At 37.2% G+C, this 18,599-nt stretch overlaps 1 protein-coding gene and 1 long non-coding RNA gene across 5 annotated transcripts in view; one reads left to right on the top strand and one right to left on the bottom strand.

The window, feature by feature from the left end:
• The window catches only part of SYT9 (synaptotagmin 9), a 293,034-nt gene that overhangs the window by 203,678 nt on the left and 70,757 nt on the right, over window positions 1-18,599 (bottom strand). The window lies entirely within an intron of this gene.
• Window positions 1-18,599, top strand: part of LOC140698705 (uncharacterized) — a 57,612-nt gene that overhangs the window by 23,190 nt on the left and 15,823 nt on the right. The gene's annotated exons all lie outside the window — the stretch shown is intronic.

The raw sequence follows: 18,599 nt of genomic DNA, 5'->3' as shown, positions 1-18,599 counted from the left end.
GCCAAAACACGTGATACCAAGCCTAGGTTTAGTACCTAGCCTAAGTGCAATCTCAACCTTCACCAAAAATGCAATTTTAATCAACCATCTGGAATTTTCTGGTCAGCACCCATGAGGTCATCTGTCACAGAGGCCCTCTCCATCCTCTCGGAGGGAGAAGAGGCAATGTGCATGATAAAATCCTCGCAATTCCCTCCCCACCCACCCCCTGCAAAAGACATCCTGCCTAAAAATAATCCTTTCTGTTTTTTTGCTAACAGGTTCCCTTGCCCTACCCTTCTTCCTATAAAAACCTTCCGTTTCATACAACCCTCAGAATGCCCTCCTAGTTGCTAGGATACTGTCCGATTCATGAATTGATGGATAAAGCCAATCAGTTCTTAAAATTTACTCTTTTGTTTTTAACACGAGGAATTAACATGCCCATTGGATAGAATTTCTACAGTCACTTACATCACCTGAGGCATATTACCATCAGTCACCTATTAAAAGAGACCCACCTAAGGTGAATACCTATGCATCTATCTGCCTTGCAAGGGGAGGCCTGCCCACATCTCATCTATGATCTTTTAGGAAGTAACTGCTTCTTTAGGTCAACAGATGTCAGAATTATATAGGATTTGAAGGAACTCACTCCAGTGGGGAATGGGGGTGGAAACTATGTAACGCTTCAGGGGGGAAATCAAGAAGCACATAAAACAAATCAGTACTTCCAAACAGAATATTAAACTGAATAACTAGGGAAAATTGGCCAACATTTAAAAAAAAAAGAGTTAATGTAAGAAAACAGGAGAAAACTTTGAAGAATTCTAAATCCTATTTTCTTCTAAGGGACATAATATTGATAAAACACAGCAGGCTGTCATACTAAAGAGTAATTTGATGATAACAAAGTGTTTTTCAATATAAAAATCATATTTGCCAAAATAAAAAATTTAGTAGAAGCAATGAACAATGAATGTATGCTACCAACACTAAAGAGTTTAATTATTGAAATAATAACCCCACAATGGAGAGCAAAAAGACAGATAGAAATTATAAGAACACTCATGGAGGATAAAACAAGGTGCTCCAATATGAACAATGAGAGGATTGAAAGGAGAGAAAATTGCTGATGAAGAAGAAATGGCAATATAAATTGAGCTGAAGTAAACATTCTCTCAGTTGAAAAACCAAATACTGGCTAAGATTATTGAAAAAATATCTACATACAATTTACATACCCTGGTAACATGCTGAAATCAAAACATGAAGTTCTAAAAGCTTCCACGTGAAGAGTAGTTACTTAAAAAGAAAAATAATCAGATTGGCATCAATAACTTCATATAAAATACTGGCTATACAGTATCAATGGAGAAATATCTGTGGATTTTTAAGACAAAGAGATGGTAATTTTGTATTATCGTATCCAACCAAATTTTGTTCATTCGTGATGGCAAGGAATTTTTAGACATGCACACACTTAGAAAGCACTGCATCCATATTTCCTTTCTGAAAATAAAAAGATTCTTATAAAAGTACTCCAGCCAAATGAAAATTGCATTAGCATAAAGATCTCAAGATGTTGAAAATTTAGTATATGAGAAATGGTAGCAATCAATGAGACTAGCGGTAATTCAATTTAAATAACAGTTGGTACTATGGTCCTGAAATATGTGAGAATTGTTAAGAATTCTTGAAATAGAAAAGACATAATGTAAGAAAAAATGAATTAACAGTGTAGGGACAAATTCAAGTGCAGATTCTCAAGCTTAACTGCTGCTTCATCACTTTCTAGCTATTATAATCAAGAGCAAAGTATTTTAACCTCTCGTGCCTTGATTTCCTCCTCAGTGTAATAGGATTGATAATGGCATCTGCTTCATAGGGTTACTGAGAAAAACAAATAAACTAGTACATAAAAGGCTTAGAAGAGTACTTGGCACATAGTAGGTACTCAGTAAATATAATCTGCCATCAGCATTGCTGTTATACCATTGAGAGGGCAGAAACATAGTTGCTAGTTCATTATTAACAGCAGCAGGGAAAAACAAAGGTTCAAAATGCTTATTTAAATTAAGGAAACCAGTAGAAAACTTGAAATAGGTTACAGAACTTCGAAATCAAATGAGAAAAGGGAAACAAACACAATATAATTAATTCAGCTAAGTAACCAAGATGACAAATACAGGACAAGGAGCTTGTCTGAGGGGATGATTATAAGCCAAATTTTGGACACAATGAATTTGAGATTCTTGGACAGTTAATTGGGATATTTGGGATTCAATTTAAGAGAGAAATCTGGATTGGGGCATATATTTTTGAAAATAAAATTCAGAGATGTAGTTAAAGCATGAGAGGATTTCAAGAAGGATTAGGGTCACGTGTATAGAAAGATCTGAGAAATTAGTTTGGTTTGGCCACTAGGAGATCACTGGTAACCTGGTGAAAACAAGCTCTACCACAGGAGACTGAAGAGGTCCACCGTGGGACCCCGGCAGCATGGACAATCAGATGGCTAGACCTAATAACATTACCTGGGAAAGGCTATAATCAGGCAAAAATATACCTGTCTCTGTGCAGAGACAGAAACCTTCACACATGTAACGACATCCTTGGAATAGGACACAGGCCCCGGGGCAGAGACAGTCATCACGTCATTCATTCAACAAATATTCTTGACCACCTATGTGCCAGATGCTGTGCTGGCCTCTGGGGATCCAGTGGTGAACAGAACACATCTTTCCAAAGGGAACTCTTATATACTGCTGGTGGGGAATGTAAACTGGTGCAGCCACAATGGGAAATAGTCTGAGATTCCTTAAAAAACAAAAAACAGAACTACCATATGATCCAGCAGTTCTACTCCTGGGTATATATCCAGAAAAAAAATGAAAACTCTAATTCAAAAAGATGTAAGACCCCAATGTTCATAACAATACTATTTATGATAGCCAAGACACAGAAACAACCTAAGAGCCTATCAACAGATGAATAGATAAAGAAGATGTAATACATACATATATACAATGGAATAATGCTCAGTCACTAAAATAATGAAATTCTGCCATTTGCAACAATGTGGATGGACCTAGAGAATATCATGCTTAGTGAAATAAGCCAGACAGGGAAAAACAAATACTGTATGATATCACTTGTATGTGGAATCTAAAAGATAATACAAATGAATGTATATGCAAAACAGAAACAGACTCACAGATATAGAAACCAAACTTGTGGTTACCAAAGGGGAGAGTTAACGGGGGAGTGACAAATTAGGGGCATGAGATTAACAGATACAAACTACTTTGTATAAAATAGATAAGCAATAAGGACATATTGTATATACAGCACAGGGAATTATAGCCATTACCTTGTAATAACTTATAATGGAGTATAATATACAAAAATACTGAACCACTGTGCTACACACCTGAAACTAATATAATACTGTAAATCAATTATATTTCAGTTAAAAAAATAAGGTCACACTTTCCCTTCCCCTAAGTGGTATGATAGTCTACAGCCATGAGAAAAAAAGAAGTCTTTGCTCAATCCACGAGACAGAGAGGTTTCTTTCTAGATGCCAAATCAGCAAGATAAATGCTGGCTCCATATAAGAAGGCTCCAACTTCTTTCTTTATGTTGCCAGAGAGAAATGTTTATTTCTTTTAGCATTCAGTATTTGCCGAATATAGGATATTTAGAATATAGGATTCGTATAGGATATATAGGATGTCAACTATATTACACTTTGAGTTTCAGAATCCTGTGCATCCCATTAAAAGGAACTTCCCTTTACTGGAGATGCAGACCGCCCACTTATTATTCATTCTCCTTAGATACCCTGCCAGCAAGAAAAGTCTCTCTTTCAGGGCTCCCTACAAACTCTAGGTCATTCATATAGGGGAAAGTCTGGGCATTTCTTATGGACATCCCTTCCCTTCCCTCCACCTCATCCACCTCAAATCAATCTTAGGAAGGAGATTGAGGAAGGGTCAGGAATACCTTTTCCTGCAGTCCTTGTAAATCCTCTACCAGGAGTTTAAACTTCATAGTTGTCAATTATGTAGTGATAGATCGCAGTTTCCTGTCTGTGTCACTTCACATTCTCACGTAATGGTGCTGCATTTCCTTTTGCAGGGGTAGTACAGGGACCATTTCTCACCTATTACCTTGTGTGAGTGAGTAATGGAAGACTCAGAATTCAGAATTTTATGTATGAATTCCAAAGATGTACTGTACTATATAGAACTAGGGACTAGAGCAAGGAAATCTTTACTAAAAAAAAATAGGGGCAGAGGGCACCAAAAACAAAAGCATACATAAAGCCCACCTGGGAACATGAACCCTGAAGAGGGCCAGAAGGACCTGTCCTTAATTTGTTAAAATCCAATGGGACTAGAATTGGATATTAAATTTGGGGTATGGGTTCAGGAGACAAAAATCAGTGATGAAAAAAGCAAGAGCAAGAGGTACAAAAGTTCAGTGATGACTTTATGGAATTTTAAAATGGAACTAGGATAAAATCTGCAGAGTTTCTGAGCTCTTACTGAAACTGCATGCACCTTCCATGAGCATGAAGTGATTTTTCTTGTGGTATTAAGTCAGAATACGTCTGTCTGGGCTGTAGGAAAAATGAGAACATACGTTTGCACTAGTTCTAATACGCATCCTTTAGATTCAGTCTGCTGTAGTTTTCTGGAAAATTATTACTGTTGGTGGCTGGATAGCCCATTCAATGGATACATTATATTCAACTTACCCATTCCCTTACTGTTGAAAAATTTATGTCATTTCCATTTTTCACTAATTCACTATGATTAACATATGCATAATGTATTTGCATTTGTTTTAAAATTACATTATATCCTTAGGATAGATATAGTTGCAGAATTTTAAGAAGGAATGTGATCTGGTCAGATCAATACCTTGGAAATATAATTCTGATAAAAGGGAAAAAGAATTGGAAACAGGTAAACTAAAATAGGAACTATTAGCAATAACCTAGGTAAAAATAATAATATTAATTATTCTGAACTAAGGAATTAGCAGGGACAATGAATACTAAAGGGAGAAGTAACAGAACAGGATGTCTGAGCAGATGTAGTAGGGGGAGAGAGGAGGAATTCGGGTAATTCCTTGGTTTCTAGGAGGTGAATGAATTGAGTTTAAGGTGTCTAAGACACATCATGAGGGGGATTTCAAGTGGCTGGTTGGGATGCACAGCTCTGGAGCACAGGATATTTACAAAGTGGAAGACACACCTATTATTTGTCTGCATGTAGGTAATACTTGAAGTTGAAATTGCATGGATACGATTGCCCAGGAACATCATGCAAAGAAAAGAGGTCAAGAAAGGCTGTACTCTTGGGATACAAAAAAATAATATGAGAGGGCAGAGGAAGAAGACCTTTTTCCTTCAAAATAGAGGTCAGCAATATAGAAGAGCCAAAATATGATGTGATTACAGAAACCAAGTGGAGAGAGCTTCAAAAAATGGAATAAAAATATTTCCTAAAAAGGCAGTATGCTACAGACAAGTCTAGTAGGATAAGGATTAGAAAACAACTGGTTTAAACCTTCTCCTGGCTTTTCGATTCCTTCAGCAGTTTGTTTCCAAATGGCTAGAATTAGATTCTCAGTAAATTATTAAAAAATAAAATGCATATTTATAAGTGATGCTTATCCTATGCCTAAAATTCAAAAAATTATGTATTATAGACTTATTTCTGCTATAAGCATTTTGGCCACTGATGTGTTTTATATGTTTACACCAAACAACATACACTTACTGGTTTTAGAACTTATGTATAAATTTAATCTTTTTTTAAATAGGATTCATCTTTGGTCTTTTACTGTACCCACTAAAATATTTTGCCTATTGTCATTTCTTATTAAATATTTATCGGATTTATTTAATTAAATCTAAGGCCTAATTTGGAGCACTGAATAGATACTCAATAAATGTTTATTGAATGAATAAATTAGTGACTAAATGAGCTTAAAGCTTTAGTCTGCAGAGACTGGATATTTTATCTTCCTCCTTTCAAAGGCACAGTGCTGTGCTACAATCCTGGGAGCATTGTTGAAGCTAGAGGCAATGTGGTATGACTGAATAAAGCGATAAACATAATAATCAGCGCATGCTAGTCACTGGCACCAGCTGTTCCAAACATCTCTCCATCTACCAGAATCTGCACCTTTACTCATTCTCTTCATTCTCTTGTATAGATGAATACTTCCTGTGCTTATCTAAGGCCATCTGCTCCACTGATGGACTCAATAGTACGCTGATAAATGTTTAACAGCCTACTCTCCTGGGGGAAAATGCCTGGATTTGTAGCATCCACTGGTTTCGGTGGTATAAATAGTTCCACTATGGCCTATTTCAAGCTACCAACGTGAAGTTACTGAACTGGAGTTGGGAAGAGATGCTTATGATCTGCTCTTGGGAGCCTGTTTGAGCAGGGCTCAAGAACACCGCTAGACGTGGAAGATCGCATCCTTTCTTGTCATTCAACGGCATCACTCTTGTGACTCTCTTTTACTCCTAAAATAATTTCCCTCTCTTCTGGAACTTCCTTATCAGCTTATAAACATACTATTATTTACCTTATTAAAGGAGAAAAAAAAAACACTCTCTTAAGCCTACTTCTGTTTCCAGCTACTATGCCCTTTTTCCGCTCAGCTTACAGGGGAAAAAAAACAATTAAGGAGCTGTGTACTCTTACTGCATACAGTTCTTTCTACTCTTTCTTAAACTCATTCGCTCAGACTCTGCCTCTACCACTCCACCAAAATTACTCTTTTCAAGATCAATAATGACCTCATTGTTGCCAAATCCAATAATTCAAAGTTTAATTCCATATATAAAATCCATTTGATCCGAATTTAATTCCACAGCCTCATGTTACTTGACTAACCAGCAGTATTGAACAATTGGCTTCCAATATCACTGGTTTCTCCTGGTTTCTCGCCACCTGTCCTGACCACTGCTTAGCATCCTGTGTTGGTTCCTCTTTCAGTCTTGATTTCTCAATGCTGGAGTAGCTCAGGGCTCAGTCATGGTTTTTCTCTATTTACATTCCTCCACTGGGGACTTGTCTCATGGCTTTAAATATCATCTATAAAAGGACAACTCCTAAATTGATGTCTCTCCCCTGAACCCTAGACTTATATATCCAATTGCTTTCTCAGCATCCACACTTGAATGTCGAATGGGCACCTTGATTTATCATGGCTAGAACTGAGCTTCTGCTCTTGTCTGGCTCATTCTGCTTCACTGTACTCTAGACTGTCGCAGCTAATGGCATCCTTCTCACTGCTTAAGCCAAAACCTGGCAGCCATCACTTATTTTCCTCTATCCTTCCTATTTCACATCTTTCGTCAGTAAATCCTTTCAGATCTGTGTTCCAGACACATCTAGGCTCTGACCACACCTCTCCACATTCTCTTTTATTAAACTTCTCATACGGATGAGCCTTCTAACTGGTCTCCTGCTTCCCAAATAGTCCCTTGCTCTTCTATTATTCATTCTCAACACGGAGCCAATGTATTTCTATTCAAATTTAGATGAGATCATGTCACTCTCTGCTGGAAAATCTCCACTGGCCTTTCATCTCATTCAGACTAAAGCCAAGATTCTTGCAATGACTAATAACACGGCCAGATCAAGGCCTCTGTTACCTGCCTGATGTCATCTCCTTCCTTCCCTCCTACCCACTCTTCTCCAGCCACACTGGTCTCCTTGCCATTCCTTGAGCATGCTTAAGGTTCCTTGACCTTGAGGGCATTGTAAAGGCCGGTCCCCAGACCTGCAGCACACTCCTTACAGGTGTTTGTCTGGTTTAGTCCATTGCATTGTTTCCAAACTTTGTTGAAATGTTACTTTCTTGGTGATAACTTCCCTCACCTTCACCCCAGAACTCACAGTCTCTTAACTTGCTCTGTGTCTCCATAAGACTTCTAATATATTGTAATTCTTGCTGTTTACTAGAAATGCAACTTTCTTTAGGGCAGGGAATTTTTTTTCTTATTTTGTTTATCAATATACCTCCAGCTCTAAGAACGGTTACTGGCATGTAGCAGGTATTCAATCATATTTGTTGAGTGAATAAATGTTCTCATTTAACTCTCACAATACTATAAGAGAGGTATTATCAACTTTCTTACATTACAAATGAAAAACCTGAGGCTTAGGGATTCTATCTGGCCCACATTCAAAGAGCTGTTAAGTAAGTGGTAGAGTTGAAGTTCAAATTTATTAGTGTACTGAATAGAACACTAAAAATTATTAGTAGGGTCTGAGATTCACTAAATTACGAGCTATTACAGTAGACAGATTTTTTAATTACCGGAATAAAATATTGGTTATACACAAGACTTGTGAATAATAATGATTTCTCCCAAAGGGTAGGGAGGTTTTAAAAACTGATTCCAATGATTTGGAGTAAGTATAACCACTCACTTTCGTCCTATTACAAGTTAATGAAAATCGCCTTAGTAAATCATGCATGCCTCCTAGAATACTGCCTAGCTTATAGGTATATTCAAATAGAGAAATCTTCCCTTTTGAAATTGAAAATGGAGAAGAGAGGAGTGCCACTTATTAGACGAAATTGTGCTGGATCAATATAGCTCTAAAATCCCTTGCAATTAGAACTAAATGCTTAATGTGAGCTCTATTCTTTTAGTGAAATAGTATTCCCGTCAGATATCCAAATATCTGAGTCAATTAAAGGGGAAAATTGGGCAGAAAGAGTGAAGGATCTCAAACTTTTAAGGAGATGTTCAGAGACGTACATTGTACCGAGAGGACATAGGGCAAACTAAGGTCCAGAGGCGGGAAAGTGAAGAGTGGCGTTCACAGCACGGAGCAAAGTGGAATACAAAGTGGGTTTCAATGAAAAGTTGAAGGAAAACATGGGAGGTGATGGCAGTGATGCTAGTCGTTTCTTTAGCACTGGGAAACCTTGAGTGTTCTGAAAGATGTGTAGTTGCATACATGGGTGTATGTGTGATGACAAGGAGGAGGAGGAGGATGAGAATGATGATACTGTAGCTGTAGACAACCAAAGGAGAGGAAAGGAGGTAAGTCTGTAAAATTTGTCAGCTCCCAAAAAGACCTTATTTACTAACTTATTTATACTGCACCTTAGTTCAAAAAAAGAATCTAAGATGGTTAATAGGCTGTTGCAGCATTTTAGAATAGGAAAGGCAAATGCTGAGAGATGTTACAGAAAAGGAGACAGCCACTTGAAGGAAATGGGAGTAGGAAGCAAGTAATCTAAAACATTACCAATGCAATGGAAAGAAATGCAGGTGGAACCAGCCTAGGTAAATTAAGCATATGCCCAAGCGTACACACATGTGGACACCATGCCAACCTGCATGGAATGAAAGGCACATCGTGAGCTGTCACAGTAGGTACTGATCGTCCTGGTCCACGTGGGCTTTGGTACACAAGATGGTCACAGTCTGTATTTGTCACTGCACATGCAGAATAGCTTGTGTTAGGCTGTTATGCTGTGCAGTGCCCGCAATCGAGCGTTCAGGCTGACAAGTCCTGCGCTGTCACAGGGTATAAGGACTGTTAGAACACAGGCAGGCTGAAACCTGCTGGGCTGTCAAGTTGCATACTGGTCTGCTAAGATACTATAACATCTCCTGGGCAGTCACAATACACACAGACTGACACAAAATGCCTGCCCCCTCGCGTAAAATGGCTACTGTGGTTCTTGTGAAGCTGTCATGGTAGATACTGAGCTCTCCAGGCAGAAGGCTGTCACTGTGCATGCCAGCTGACAGATTCTGAACTATCACAGTTTATGTTGGCTGTCATGATACATACATCCTGACATACTCTGGGCTGTGACAGCAAAAATGAGAGTGTCACAAAAGACTCTCATGAGACTGACTCATGTTGGTCCTTCACAGTGTAAATGGTCTCAATCAGGGTGCATACAAGCTAACATACACTGTGCTGTCATAGATACTTGGTTGTCATGGTGCACGCAGATTGATGTATGGGGCCGTTGCAGTGTGTAATGGACTGGCATGGTACACATGCACTGACGGACTGTGGGCTGATATGGCATATATGGGGCCATTATGGTACATGTAGGCAAACATATTGGGCTGCCTTGGTGTCAACTGGGATGTCATGGTGTAAACAGGTTGACACATGCTAGACCATCATACTGACAAAAAAGGTAGTCGAATGGGTTTCCTATTTTATGATCTAGTGAGGTATATTTCCAGCTTTTACATTAAACAACCGTATAGTGCTAATCATATTACATTTAGTTCAAGTTACAAGGTGTATCCTTCAATTAATAAGCCCCTCCATTTCAAAGGAAGTACTCAAATAGTTGGGCAATCATATTCTTTCCTCAATACATCTGGGGAAATATCTTTGGCTTTTTCATTTTCCCTTCAGTTACTTGATTTGTATATATATTTTACTTATCTAGGCAGATGGCAATAAACATACTGTATTTTCCTTGGCAGATAACTTTGTTTCCTACACACAGAGTATACTATGTTTACAGCAATACGTTGCAATATTTATCTTTCACTTCTTAAGGGTAAATACATTTGCAAACTTGAAATTATTGATAATTTTCAAATGTTTTCATTATCAAAATAAGATATTTATATATATATAAACTTTATAGGCTGAATATTTGTGATAAAATACATAGTGAAACATCATTTAGTATTTATAACATACAAAATAAACAGAAATTTCCATGAGAATCAAATATAATGCAATGGGATAAAAAATACAAATTATAACATCATATCTGCTAAGAGCTGTGACAACCTGGCCTCGTATTTCTGTCCACAAGAACACAGGATGTGCTGAAATGTGTCTGAAGCATTTACACCTACTGACCTTAGAGAGACTGCCAGTTACCTCTCCACTAAAAATGGGCTTACTTGAGAGCAGCAAAGAATTGCAACTTGAGATCTGTAACCATGGTTAGGCCACGTGCAAGTCCTACCCAACAAGAAGAGAGCTCCTTCGTGGCGGGAAACGGAAGCTGGGAGGGCTGCAGAGGGCTATGGCAATAAAGAGTCCACTGGGGGAATTTAGAGTTCAAAGTACAGTGGCTTTTCATTGGCTGAGTTATGAGAGTCTCTCATTGGCTAAGCTCTTGCCCGGCAAGAAGGGGAAAACCTTTTTCTTCCTGTTGGGCTCTGCTATGGTCAGAGGTCATGAGAGCTCTCCCTTCTGGCCTCCTGACTATTTTAATTGAGATTTCTGTTTATTAATTTTTACACCTCTCTCTTCTGATGGTTGAAATCCAGGTTCTAAAAATGAGTACACCCAAGTCCAGAAATGGTCCCATGAACAGCACTGAAGAGGGGGCAGATGTGCCAAGTGTGAGCACTGCCCTGGTGAGCCGTTTGAGAAAGGAAGATGCTCCCGGCTGTGGATGGTGAGCATGCACCGCAGAAACACATCTGAGACTGGATATGGAAGTTCTGTAGCAGATTTTATGATAATAGGCAAACCACAAACCATTTTATTCTTTCTTTGGCATATATTTTCTATTTTGAAATAATTTCAAACTTACAGAAAAGTAGCATGTATAGCGCAAAAAAAAAAAAAAACTTTTGAGAGTGAATTGCCAACTTGATGCCCCAATCTTCCCTGAAAACTTTCGGGTATTTTCTACAAGCAATGACCTGGCCTTAATAATCATAATATGAACATGAAAGTCAGGAAACTACTGTGGTACTTTAATATCATCTAAGCCTCAGATCCCATTTAAGTTTTCCCAACTGTCCCAACAGCAAAAGGATCCAGTTTAGAATTACATGTGTACTTGTGACCTCTGAAGATTATGGGCCAAAGCCCCCATCCTGCAGCTGTCAGCTTCCCCACCCCTTTGGCCAGAAACCACTCAGAAGCATACAGAAGACACTCAGACCTCAAGAGAGCCTGAGGTTTCAGGAATCTGGGCCAGGAATCCAGGCCAAAGGCTACACACACACTTCATTACACTACAGTGGAGAAGACTTGTCTGCCTCTTAACACTTCATCTGGGCAGTGAAACCCATGACCGGAGCTCACCCTTGGTGACAGCTTCTCACAGGGTCACAACTAATGGCAACAGGAGCTGGGCAGGACAGAGCAGGTGTGTGCTCAGGTCAATGTCTTTGCCACAGCGCTGTGACACAGTCTTTCTCAGCTAAGGTGGCCTCAGTATACTGGTTGTTCCAATCCTTGCTCCCTGACCCCTGACAATAACTGAAATACTGTACAGTGATTACAAACTGTGACACAAATGATTCTCTAGCTCGATAGCGGCACGTTTTAAATAGTGTCCAGGTTCCTAGGGAGGAGAATGAAAGCCGGCTGTTCTTGAGTAAATAGAAGAACCCATACAAATGATCCCTACGTCTGCTGTGTATCAATTTTGTGAGATCTTGTGGATAAAGAATACTGCCTGCCACTTCAATAAACAATGAACGTTTCCTGCCATCAAGCCATCAGCCACTGCAGCCACCCTTGGTGGTGGTCCCTGAGGGGAATTCAGGATAGAGAAAAAGAGGATACTAGCCCTAGATACTTAAGATGCACATCAAAGGAATCATTTCAGTGAGTCCAGACTCTTGTGTCTTCCTATACATAGAAAAATACTAAAATCATTAACTGGAATGAGGGAAGATATATATATCTTATAGCTCAGTGGTAGAGCGCATGCTTACCATGCATGAGGTCCTGGGTTCACTCCCTAGCACCTCCATTAAACAAATAAACAAATAAATAAATGAAACCTAACCCCTCAACACACACAAAAAATCTAAATAAATAAAAATAAAATCATTAACTTGAGATGTCTGTTTTTTGTGATTATCAATAACTTTTGATGTTTGATTACATGTTTTGCTTTGTTTCATTTTTAGCAAACCTCCTATATTTCCTGACTCTTCCCTTACCTCTTTGGAACTGTTCTTCAGAGCTATCTGAAAGGCTGTTTCCCAGGCTATAGTTCTCAGTAAGATCCCTGAATAAAACATTAACTCTCAACTTTTTGGTTGTGTATATTTTTTCAGCCGACAGCCTGCACTGCCTCTCTATGAAGGATGCCTTCTGGAGTGCATAACTACACAGCTATAGGTGGCAGCCCTCCTCCTCCAGTTCAGATAAATGATTAGCAGATAGGAGATAATGTGAGACATGCACATGGAAACAAATAAAAAAACTTGAAATCAAAACTTTTAAATTCTCAAAGAAATTAAAGAGGACATATTCTTTGAATCAATGAAGAGATTAAATGATCAGTAAAATACTACAAAAAAAAATGAGGAGAGCAGTCATGCCTTAAGAGTCTGATTTGGCTAGTTGAGTCTACATTTTATTTGAAAGCACAAATCTACAATAACCATTGAGAACCTGTTGTAAAGAAGAATAAGAAATGCTGGCTTGAGTGGCAGACATAAAAAAACTGTCAGACAACTAACAAAATTAAATAACATGGTATCATTGTAAAAAATGAGGAAATAGATCAGTGGGAACAAAAAAGAGAGTCCAGAAACACATCCAAGTAAAAATATTACTTTCATATTAAAACAGAGACATTTAAAGACATTTCTATGAAAACGACTTATTATTGGAAAAATGGCATTTGGGTATTTGGCTCGCTATTGGGAGAAGATGAAGATAAATCTCTATAACACAAAAAAATAACTTCCATGTGGCTTGATAATCTAAAAGGAGAACATTAATTTTTGTAAACATTAGAAGAAACCAAAGAGCAGTATTTTATTATCTTAGAAAGGATAAGACCTGGAAGTCATGAAGAAGATGGACTGATTTAACATACAAACTGCTTCCCAACTGCTTAAGAAATCACATACAAAGTTATAAAACAAATAATTATAAGAAGCAGCAGCATTTTCTGAATGAAAGATAATGGCTAGGTATTTACATTTTTACACACAACATTTAATTCTTACACTCATCCCATTATGAGGAAAATTATTATTTCCTGTCCTTTACAGTTGTGAAAACTGAGGGTTTGGGAAGATTGCTAAATAGCTTCACTAAGTTTATCTAAGTGTCACTAAGTGGCAAAGCTGAGATTTATAAATAAGCTTTGATTCCAAAACCAATTTGCTTTTTTTAAACATATGTATTCTTTTTCAGATTATTTTCCATTATAGGTTATTACAAACTATTGAATATAGTTCCATGAGCTATACTGTAGGACCTTGTTGTTTATCTATTATATATATATAGTAGTGTGTATATATTAATCCCAAACTCCTAATTTATCCCTCCCTGCCACTCATTTCCCCTTCACTAACCATAGTTTTCTCTGTCTGTGAGTCTATTTCTAGTTTGTAAATAGGTTAATTTGTATCATCTTTTTTAGATTCCACATATAAGTTATATCATCTTTCTCTTTCTTACTTACTTTACTTAGTGTGATAATCTCGGGCCATCTATGTTGCTGCAAATGGCATTATTTCATTCTTTTTTTATGGCTGAGTAATACTCCACTGTATATATATGCCATATTTTCTTTATCCATTCATCTGTCAATGGGCATTTAGGTTGCTTCCATGTCTTGACTATCACAAATAGTGCTGCTATGAACATTGGGGTTCATGCATCTTTTCAAATTATAGTTTTCTCTGGACATATGCCCAGGAGTGGGAATTTTTTTAGTTTTTAAAGGAATTTCCATACTGTTCTCCATAGTGGCTGAACTAATCTACATTCCCACCAAATGTGTAGGAGGGTTCTTTTTCTCCACACCTTCTCCAGCATTTATTATGTGTAGACTTTTTAATGATGGCCATTCTGACCAGTGTGAGGTGCTCATTCACTGTAGTTTTGATTTGCATTTTTATAATAATTAGTGATACTGAGTATCTTCTCATGTGCCTGTTGGCCATCTGTATGTCTTCTTCAGTGAAAAAAAAACTATTTGCTTAAGAAGTATACTACCTTGCCTCCTTAATACAAAAACAAGGCAAAAATATTTGCATCACAAAAGAGTCAATGCAATATCTATACTACCTATGGAACTCTTATATATCATTTAGAAAGCCAAACTTATTCAACAGAAAAAAAGGGTAAAAGATACAAACAGAAAAATCATCAAAGAAATATACATGACTAATACATATTTTAAAAAGTCAACCTAGCAAATAACCAACGAAATGTAAATGAAATAAAAAATGAAAATCAGATAGGCCTTAAAAATACATCTTACTTAGTAATGGTGTGGATAATTAGGCACTCTTATTTGCCACTGGTAGGAGTACATACTCGTATATAATTGGAGAACACTTTGGAAACATTGGCCATCATTTTAAATATATGTATTTCTGGCCCAAATTTTCAATTCTAGGAATGTAGCCTAGAGAAACACTCAAAAAATATTTAAAGATTTCTGTGTAATTTTTTCATAGCAGTATTATTTATAATAACAAAAAACTAGAAATAATGTAAATGTCCATTATTAGGAGGCTGTTAAATAGAAGATGCTATATATATTATATATAAGTATTTATATTATATATATACACATATATATGTGTGTGTGTGTGTGTGTGTGTGTGTTTGTGTGTGTGTGTGTGTGTGTGTAGGAAGATCTATAATCTTTAAAGCCAAATGAAGGCCAAATATCTTGATGTAAAATGTTGCACACAATATGTTCCTAAAGCAAGTGGCACTACATCTACCAGACTGCTAAAATCAAAGACATTAAATACAAACTTTAGGGAGGATGGGGCGGGGGGAAAATAATTCTGGTAGGGGTGTACTAGTCAGGGTCCTCCAGAAAAATGGAACCAATCAGATGTGTATACATAGAGAGAGATTTATTTTAAGGAAGTGTCTCATGCAGTTGGGGAGGCTGGAAAGTCCAAAATCTGCAGGGTGGGTCAGCAGGCTGGAGACCCAGGAAAGAGCTGCAGTTTGAGTCCAAAGGCCATCTACTAGCAGAGTTCTTCCTTCCCCCAAGGAGGTCAGGCATTCAGCTATCAGATGAGGCCCATCCACATTATGGAGGGTAATCTGTTCACTCAGCCAGCTGATTTAAATGTTAGTCTCATTTAAAATACACCTTCACAGAAACATCTAGAATCACATTTGACTAAAGATCTGGATACTGTGCCCTAGTGAAGTTGCCACCTAAATTTAACCATCATAAAGGGTGTAAATGGGCTTGGAAAATGTCTTAGAAGTGTACACCGAAGTTGAATATTATCATATTCTCTGACCCATTAATTCTACCCTCTGGTTTATAGTCAACAGAAATGCACCTGCATGAATCCCAAAAGACATGTACAAGAATGTTCATGGTAGCGCTATTCATAACAACTCCAAGCTGGACACTACCCAAAAGCCCATCAAAAGTGCAATGGATAAATATTTTGCAGTACAGTCACACGATGGAATGCTGGACACAATGAGAAGAAATGATCTACTGCTACATGTAGCAATATGGATCTATCTCTGATATACAACACTGAGCAAAACAAGCCAGACTCAAAAGCACACACTTTATTGTTGTTGTTACATTTATTGAAAATACAAAACTAGCCAAACTAATCTCTACTGTTAGAAGTCAGCACAGTCAGAGGAGTGATTGGAAAAGGGGCACAAGGAGGTCTTCTGGGGTGCTGGTAACATTCTGGTAACATTTGTTGTTGCTGTTGTTTTAGCTTGGAGTTGGTTACCCAGGTGTATTCAGTTTGTGAAAACAGATGTACAATTTTGATCTGTGCGCTTTTGTTACTGCAAACAATATTTCCATTAAATATTTTTAAAGTAGCAGGACAACATGTAATTCTAAATATCCACCTATTTCTATATCCTGTCAATATATCTCTATATCCATCCATGCTAGCATAAGGGTAGATATGGATTTTAAGATTTTAAGGTTAGAACTCAATTTAACTCTGCTTATCTATAGGCTGGTGTCACAGGGAATCTAGGAGAGAAGTGAGAAAAGCACGTTCACCTTTTCCTTTTGACATTTCTGTAGCATTGGATCTTTTAAAAATATGGAACATGCATTACTTTTTATTACTTTTCTTGGAGGGGTGAGCATGTTTTCAAGCATCTAGATACAAATCTATTATTGTAATTTTACATAGCCTATGTTCTGAAACTATCATTTTTAAATGGAGTTGTTTGTTTAGATGTTGAATTGTATGAGTTCTTTGCATATTTTGGATATTAACCCCTTATGAGATATGTCATTTGCAAAAATCTTCTCCCATTCAGTAGGCAGCCTTTTGATTTTATTGATACCTTCATTTTTCATTCAATAAAGTCTTTTTAGTCAGTAAATATATAGAGCCCACTTTTAAGAGCTGGATGAAATTCCTACATCATAATTTACTTGACCAGTCCATTACTGATGGCTATTAAGGTTGTTTCACATTTTCAGTATTGTCAGTGGAGTAGTAATATGTATTCATGTCCTTTGGGTGAATTCCCAGAAGTGTGTTGCAGAAGGAAATATTTCACATTGCAATATATACCTCCGCACTCCCTTCCTAAGGTGATATGACTGTTTTACACTCTCCACAGTATTGCGGGAGAAGACTTGCTGCCCCTCACAACTGAAAATTTGAGTTGTCAATAATTTTAATTTTTGCCAGTTTGATAAGGGAAAAAGACTATTCACATTTTACTAACATTTCTTTGATTGTTCATGAAGCTAAACATTTTTCATATGTCTTTGTATTTCTTTGGTAACTTGCCTCAGAGTATTTTGCCCACTTTTCCATTAAAATATTAAATATTTTCCGTTCTGATTTTTAAGAGCTCTCTATTTATCTGAGATATTGATTCTTTGTCTAACATTTTGCAAACAATTTTCCAATTTGCTTTCTACCTTTCAACCTTTTATGGTGTTTTAGACAGAAGTGTCATTTTTTTAAGTAGTCAAATTTGCCAATCTTTCCTATTATGTTTTCTGATGCTGAGGCAAACTTAGAAAGGTCTTCCCCAACCCAAGATTATAAAAATATTCACTAATGGTCTAGTATTTATGGTTTCAGCAAGAATTTATTTTGGTATGAGCAGGGAGGATATAGCTCAGTGTTAGAGCATGTGCTTAGCATGGATGAGGTCCTGGGTTCAATCCCCAGTACTTCTATTAAAATAAATAAATAAACCTAATTATCTCCCCTCAACCCCTCAAAAAGAATTTCTTTTCATATGGTAAGTGAGGTAGGAATCAGATCTTTTTCTAATGGTTAGCAAATTGTTGTACATTCATTTACTAATCTTTGTTTTCCCTATTAATTTAAAAAGCTACTATTACCAAAGATAAACTCCCCATACACACTTAGTTCCAAGTCTGGAATTGTATTTTTTTCCATTATTCTTTCTGTTTTTGTACCAGTTAACGCATATTTTTTTTCCGATTTAGTCAAATTTTTATTAAAAGTAAATTGCTTATTCAAAAGTGATCATGGAATAACTCAAAATGCAGAGCACGAAGGAAAGGATAAGAGAAACGTCTTACTGGCCAATAGATTGTTTTAATTCTCTCATTATATGAAACTCAAACCTTTCATTTTTAGGAAAGGTAAATTGTAACTTTAGTAGACAGCAATACAGAAGGATTCTGTC

This window comes from Vicugna pacos, chromosome 10 (genome assembly GCF_048564905.1).
Source record: "Vicugna pacos chromosome 10, VicPac4, whole genome shotgun sequence".
In the NCBI taxonomy this organism is placed as follows: domain Eukaryota; kingdom Metazoa; phylum Chordata; class Mammalia; order Artiodactyla; family Camelidae; genus Vicugna; species Vicugna pacos.
This window is presented reverse-complemented; position numbering and strand designations above follow the sequence as displayed.